General features: G+C 34.8%; 1 long non-coding RNA gene across 4 annotated transcripts; it reads left to right on the top strand.

Annotated features, from left to right (window-relative positions):
• Nucleotides 1–1,180: 1,180 nt before the first annotated feature.
• LOC145092621 (uncharacterized) lies at nucleotides 1,181–5,031 on the top strand. 4 transcript variants are annotated; one of them, XR_013702600.1, is made up of 7 exons: nucleotides 1,181–1,776; nucleotides 2,011–2,137; nucleotides 2,355–2,480; nucleotides 2,766–3,694; nucleotides 3,983–4,117; nucleotides 4,302–4,379; nucleotides 4,604–5,031. It is a non-coding gene; the product is annotated as an uncharacterized LOC145092621 (long non-coding RNA). The 4 variants fall into 4 exon arrangements; XR_013702599.1 differs by having other exon boundaries at nucleotides 3,983–4,132; XR_013702598.1 differs by lacking the exon at nucleotides 3,983–4,117 and adding an exon at nucleotides 1,890–1,931 and having other exon boundaries at nucleotides 1,182–1,776.
• The last annotated feature ends 2,331 nt before the right edge of the window (nucleotides 5,032–7,362 follow it).

Here is a 7,362-nt window from a genome sequence, read left to right as displayed (position 1 = left end):
CTCAGTTTCGGTGTTTCGTTTTAACTTGTTTAGTTAAAACAATGAGAGAATAGTTTGAACGTATTATATTCTACATTCTTGTATCATATCAATTCTTTCTATTGATATCAAAATTTGGTTTTATGTTTGTTTTGATCATCGATTATGTGTTGATAGTGTATATTAGTTAGTTAAAAAACAATGGATGGTTATATGGATTTTACTGATGTTAATAAGCAGTGGCGAATCTAGGATTTAAACTCAAGGGTGTCCGACTTACATAACACGATAAAATATATTGATAAAATTGGTTATTAGGTCATTTTTTCGACAGTAACATTTGAGAAAAATATTTTATTAAATTTAACAACAAAAATCAAACATAATTTAAAAATCCCTAACACTAAACGTAAAAATAAAAATAATCATCACAATCTTAGAAACACCAATCTATACTAAATATTAAGCAAATTACAAGCGAATAATCGTACAAGATAACATATAACCTAATAAATTATCAAATCAAAATAAACATGAGAGTAACTTATGATTTCCGATTTGTATGTTTACTTTAACCCATCACCTATTGCTTTCATTTACAAACTAGTGTCACAATAATTTCTAGATAACAGACATAGACTTTGACCTACTTCCTATAATCCTATGCATCGTAAATTCTAATTTAATAAGTGAGAAAGAGAGAGAAATTGTGATGGTGTTACTTAGAAGATAAAACCAAAGAACGCAGAGAAGAAAGATACAACGACAACAAATGACAACAATAAAGAAATCGGAGGAGAGGGCCGCGAAGTAAGTGAAAACATACCGAAGACAACAAAGAATCGACTTAACATCAACGACGAAGAGAGGTTGAGGACAGAAGTGGCCGGTGACCCAAAAATAATCTTTGTTCTTTTAGTAATTTAAAGACTAAAATCAGATACTAATATTTACAAATAAGATTTTTTTGGTTAGGATCTTAGTATATCGGTGCAATCTTGTATTTTGTTAAAAAGATTTCAAAACTTTTAAAAGATTTCTATTTTCTTGCACTATTAATTATCTACAGGTGTCCATCTTAATTTTATTATATAATCTGCATAAAAAATTATAAAATTAGGGGTGTCCATGGACACCCTTAACCTTAATGTAGCCTCGCCTCTGTTAACAAGTCTAGAAAACTAGAAATAAATACAGAAATATTAGATGAAGATACATAGATGTAAAATATTCTTTATTATGGTTTGAGTGGTTTTGCTGATCTCCAATACCAGAGGTTTCAAACGCACATTGATTTTCAAGCGGATTTCTGTTCACCGCCATCTTTTATCGATTTTTCTTCAGCGGCCATCCCCATTCTATTCTATTGTACAGTAGAAATCCTAATCGTTATTATGTATCAATTTTGAGAGTAACCACCACCGATTTTGGGTCGGTTCGACTGTGTTTGCTCTGGGTTTCGTCTATGACTCGTCGTTTTTGCATGGGGATTGATCGGCTCGGCCTAAAAATTATCGGCTTACCGTCGTTCCCTCAATCGTGCACCGCATTCCCTCAATCACTTTGGCTCAAAACCATCCGACTACTGACATGAAGAATCGATAGAGGAGGAAGCGATGAAGCAGGAGGTGGCGAAAACCGACGGTGGAAACCGGTTGTTGGTTGCAGCCTTCTTCCGATTTACAGACGAATCGGAAGTGGGATCGATGGAGGTTTGTTGATGTATAAAAAAAAAAGCGATTTTGGTAGCATCGGAGGTGAAATCCCTATCTTCTTAACGAAGCTTTGGATCCCTGGGTAAGAGCCCTGTGTTACCTTATGTATATATTCATGTAATTGTCTTTTTTTACTCAAATCTATGTTGTTGATGTTCAATTCCCTCCTACTTAACAAATCAGAAAATTGACCAGGTAACACATTCGTAATACATTCTGTACCTTTGGCCTCCTCAAGTATGTTGTTTTCTGGTTCTTTTCTCCCTTTGCGATGTAACATACAGGTGTTGAGGTATGTGTATATTTGTGTATGCAGAAAATCGGTTTTTTTGTCATGTGGGATGACGATTCTCAGGCAAAAGTCGAGTTTTTGATGCCCCCAGTTTTGGCCTTCAGCTAGAAATTCAACATTAATATGCATCCTTATGTATATGAGCATTGTGGTAAATCAAATAACCAGTTTTGTCCTTTTGTTTTTCTTGTGCTTTTAAATGTCATCAACTTAAACAAACAACTGAAAATTTGATCATTGAAACAGATTGAAGTTTTTATTAATTTGATCATTGAAAGAGATTGTAGTTTTTTTAGCCTTGATATGCATCCTTATGGATATGAGCATAAAAGGAATTGAATTAATTAATTTCTTGATGTCACTGGTAGGTACTTGACTGGAGAAGAAAAGAAAGAAAAAAGTTAAGACCTGTCAAGAACAGAACATGCCCATATGTTGAACAGTAATGATGCTTACATTCCTACACCTGGCCACCGAAGAACAAGGCATCAAGTGTAAGTTTTTATAAATAACCTATTTTTTCTATGTAATTTTTAGGTTTAAATGAAACACATGTTTTTTTCTTTGTTATGTCAGGTAATCTTTTCCAAATTTATATTTCAATTTCGTTTAAAGGAGTTAATAAAAATATAAAAGGATGATCAGGTGTAATAAGATAAGAAAAGGGAAAAAAAGTTTTTTTATGGTGAAAATTAAAAATGGGATTGAAGAATTATAGAGATTGGATACTCTGGTGTAAATATAAGATTAAAGCTCAAAATTGTCTTTTTTTTTTTTAGGATATGTCGATTTTAGCAGGTTTGTTCTCATTACCTGAAAGAATCGTGACTATGGTTGCCACAAGAATAGAAAGAATTTCTCTGATCTTCTCAAGGATTGGTGCAATAAAATTATAAAAGGGTATTTCAGTCCTTTTATGGATATTGAGGTATTAAAGATTTGGTGTAACAAACATCTAATCCCATTTGTGTCAAATTTGATATTGACTGCAAGTTAGTGTGGATTAGTTTCTTTGGAATGAAGAAAAGCAGAGGTGGATTGAGTTGGTGCGAAAACAAAGTTAAAGAAAGGGCAATATGGACTTTTTTTGTTTATTGTCAACTGTGATAGGGTTACAAAAGAGTGTAAGAACTTTCGTAATTTTGACATGCAGTGGAGAGAAGGAATCAGTTTGATGTTTTGAAGTTTTGGTGTGATAATATGGAAAAAGGGCAGTATGGTCCTTTTTGGATAATGTCCATTGTGACAGGTTTATTCAGGCCTGTTTAAAATTTCAAGACTCGGGTAGGGAGGGGGAAAAGGAATTGGTTTGATGTCTTAAAGATCTGGTGCAGTAAAAAGATAAAAGGGTATTTCACTCTCTTTTTGGGAATTCAAATGGTATGAAAAATGGGAGCAATGAAGGTCTTATGATCTGGTGCAGTAAAAAGATAAAAGGGTTTTACTTGCTGTGTTTTATTATTATTAAGATAGAATAAAATTTATATTGATCAGTAACTTTTGGGGAAAGTTGGATTACTACACCACAAAAAGTACAATTGTTATATATAGAAGGGGTATGAGGGAGATGAGCCAGTAAATACCTTTGTGAAGCTTTGAAGAGATGAAATAAGACTAGGATAGAGCAGTAACAATGGTGGAGAAGAAGATTAAAGTATTGGTTTCACCTTCTTCCATTGGTGACCACAAGAAACGCACCCAATAAAAGGTGACGATAATAAACGACTAAAATTAGCAAGAGTCACGTTTTTATCAAGAAAACTTTTATTTGTAACCTATTACCCATACCACAATCACTTCTATCAATAAATTATGATAGCTATGCACAAGAGATCAAGCAACAAGTCTCTTTCCCACCTTTTAAATACTTGCAACTTTTGTCCCTTTGACTTGAGTCTATGTCCTATTCATGTATATTTATTATTTAGCTTCTTGAATATTAAAGTTGTTTTAATGACTAATCTATTAGATTACATAACTCTTTATAATAATGCAGGCAATAGACGATTAAAAGATCTATTGCAGCAACGTGATAATTGAACATGTGCTGATTTTGGTGCACCTTATCGGCTAAGTGGGCGTCAATTCTTTTAACTTGAATTAAGAAGTTTAATTTTCAAATATTTACTCGGTAAAAAGCAAAATGGTAAAACTTTAAGCATTCCTTTCCTTTAACTCAAGAATCCTAAAAACTGTCAAGAACATGAATTTATCAATGATTACAATACATGTCATCCATCTAACAATACAATGTTGTAATAAATAATAAATCAAAGTAGGATGCTCAAATGAAAATGTTTCATTTTGAATTTCAGGTCAGCTAATATTGGAGTGTTCATATATGCTTAAAATGTTGTGGTGTTCACAGAAGTCTTGGTGTTCATATTTCCAAGGTACCGCCCGCCCAAAATAAATAAATAAATAAATAAATAAAACATTCTTGAACCCAATTTTATTTTATTGGTAATAATCTGAATATATCTATTGGTTCTTTTTATTTTAGAATGCCAAGGTACTAATGTTGAACTTATCATAAAAAGGCTAACTTCCATTTCATCATTCATGAATATATGATAACGTCAAATGTTTACAATAACATCTTTTATGTTAATACCAGATGCTCTATACAATTGGTGCTGACATGTGGAATGTAAGTAAGAGTGACTAAGCCATTCACTTCAACAAGATTATGTTGTGACTCTGACCCCTAACGAAGGCTACGAAGCTATATGAGAGGACCAATTAGGCCGGGAAAGTTCAAAGCAACAAAAGGCAAAACCAGTTTCAACTCTTTAAGTTTGATGTGTCTAATAAACCGTCCCATGGTTCACAACGGGATCACAACCATTGGACTAACTGGAAACAGGTGGCATATAATAATCAAACGTCGACAAAAAAACAACAAAAGAAGTGACCCGTGGTTCACCATGAGAGAAGGAATTGGACTGTGGTTTCTAATTTTTCTGTTACATGTCAGTGATGGAGATGAGGAAACAGTATTCTATTAATTCAAAAATAATCGTAGTGATGGTAGCTTAAACTTTACATTGAGGGCCAGTTTTTGTTGTCGGCTGCTGGAGGCGGTAATGTGAAGGTCTCACAAGGATTTCTGGGAGGAAGGGTGTATCTAGGGATGTCAAAAACCCCCGCAGGACCCCGATACCGTGCGGGACTAATTTTTTAAAAAATTCGGGAGCGGGAGTGGGGGCGGGGGCGATATTAACTCCCGTTTATTTTTGGGACCGGGGGCGGGAGTGAGGGGACCCCGTTTATATATATATATATATATATATATATATATATATATATATATATATATATATATATATATATATATATATATATATATAACTTTAGTGATGTTTTATGTTTAATCAATTCTTGATTTATCAAGGGCTTTACATGTTTGTTTATATACAAAAGTTATTAAAAATAGTATTTTTAGCCTAAAACCAAGCAATTTTTTAGCAAAAAAAATCCATTTTTAAGCCTATAAACCGGGAGTACCGGGGGCGGGACCAGGGGCGATGGAGGTAACCGGGGGCTGTGTAAGCGGGGGATCTGGGGGCGGGACCGGGAGCGGGGGCAACAAGTGATTTCGGGAACGGGGGCGGGGGCAACCATTTCCGCTCCCGTTTGGTCCCGTTAACATCTCTAGGTGTATCAGATGGTGGAACTGGTCCGTTGACATCTCTAGGTGTATCAGGTAGGTGTATCAGGTGGTGGAACCTGCCACAAAAGTAAATTCAATGGAAAAAATTAATAATTTTTTTATTCAATTTTAGACTTTAGCTTACAAATGTAGATTTTTAGCTTACAAATGAGAGGAATTGGACCGTGGTTTTCTAATGTTTATATTATGTGATGGAGATGAGGAAACAGTACTCTATTAATTCAAAAATCATCGTGCCCATACAGAAGAAATTAAAAAAGCTGGTTAGGTTCGAACTAGGGAACGTCATAAGTATCTTCCAACACTTACTCCCAACACCTTACAACTAAACTGGAGCATTTTTTTTACTTTCTTTAAGCGAAAATCATTAATATAAAGAGAAATTTTCGGAAAAGTTCTAATATTTCACCATAATATACGAAAAAGTCCCAAATTAAAATTGGTTTATGAAACAGACCTGATTACCGGAAAAATGATGATTTGACCCTTTTTTTTTCCGGTTTATCGGTTTCAATACGTACCCGGTTTCATTAAAGTCTCATTATTTTACCATAATTTTCATTAAAGTCCCATTATTTTACCATAATTTGGGACTTATTCGTAAATTATGGTAAAATAATGGGACTTTATTAAAACCGGGTAAATAATGAAACCGGTAAACCGGAAAAATAGGGCCAAACCGTCGTTTTTACCGGTAATTGGTACTTTTTCGTAAACAAATTTTAGTATGAGAATTTTTCGTAAACTAGGGTAAAATATTGAGACTTTTTCGGAGATTTCCCTAATATAAATACATAATATTGATTAACTACAACTATAACTTAGATTATTATTATTATTAGTGTGTGTATATACATACAAAATTGCAAGAATGGTCCCTGTGGTATGTCAAAACTAGCAATTTTGGTCCAAAACGGGTTTGGCTCGCAAGGTAGGTCCATTAGTTTCGTTTTGTTGCGAGTTAGTCCAAAAATTCCAAATTTTTTTTTATAATGACGGATTTGCTCTTGGTATTTTCCATTTTTCAATTTTTTTATTACAGAAATCAAAAAAAGAAAAAGAAAAAAAAATCTCTCTCTCTCTCTCTCTCCCTCCCTCCCTCTCTCTCTCTCTCTAATACAATCTCTTCATCTCGTTAGTATCTCATCAGAAAAAAACTCCCTCCTCCTTCACTTACGATCAAGAACACCCAATGCCCTCATAATTTTCGGCTATCACTGCTTATCGACGTCGTTAATCCACCCTCTTCTCTATCTCTAGAAAAGGGAAACACCTCCCCTTGTTTTGCAACAACCCAACCACCCACCATAGCCGATGTCGCCAGAATCCCTTCCTCGACCTCCCTTTCATCTCCAACTCGTCTATCTCCCTTGTTTCTCACTTCTCCCGCGAAGAGAGCCACCACAGTCGACTGTGGCAGCTCCTCCGCCTCCCCCTGTCGTGACCCACCACCATCCAACATCCCAAATCCAAATCCACAATGGGTGTTCTTCGTTCTTGATTTTGGATCTAAAATAAAACCCAAATCCAAAAGTTGAAGGTAGGTATGTTCTTGGTTCCAAATTTGAAACGTATATGAAGAAGGGTAGATCTGAAACAAAATCCACACACAAAATCCACACACAAAACCTTACCTGAAACGAAAACCCACCATCGATTCGAACGAAAGGCAGATCGACGGGAGCTCCGGTGAGGCTGTGAAA

Source organism: Lactuca serriola, chromosome 3 (genome assembly GCF_051521515.1).
Source record: "Lactuca serriola cultivar US96UC23 chromosome 3, Lser_US96UC23_V15, whole genome shotgun sequence".
Classification (NCBI taxonomy): Eukaryota; Viridiplantae; Streptophyta; class Magnoliopsida; order Asterales; family Asteraceae; genus Lactuca; species Lactuca serriola.
Note: the sequence above shows the minus strand (reverse complement) of the source record. Positions and strands in the feature narration are given on the sequence as shown.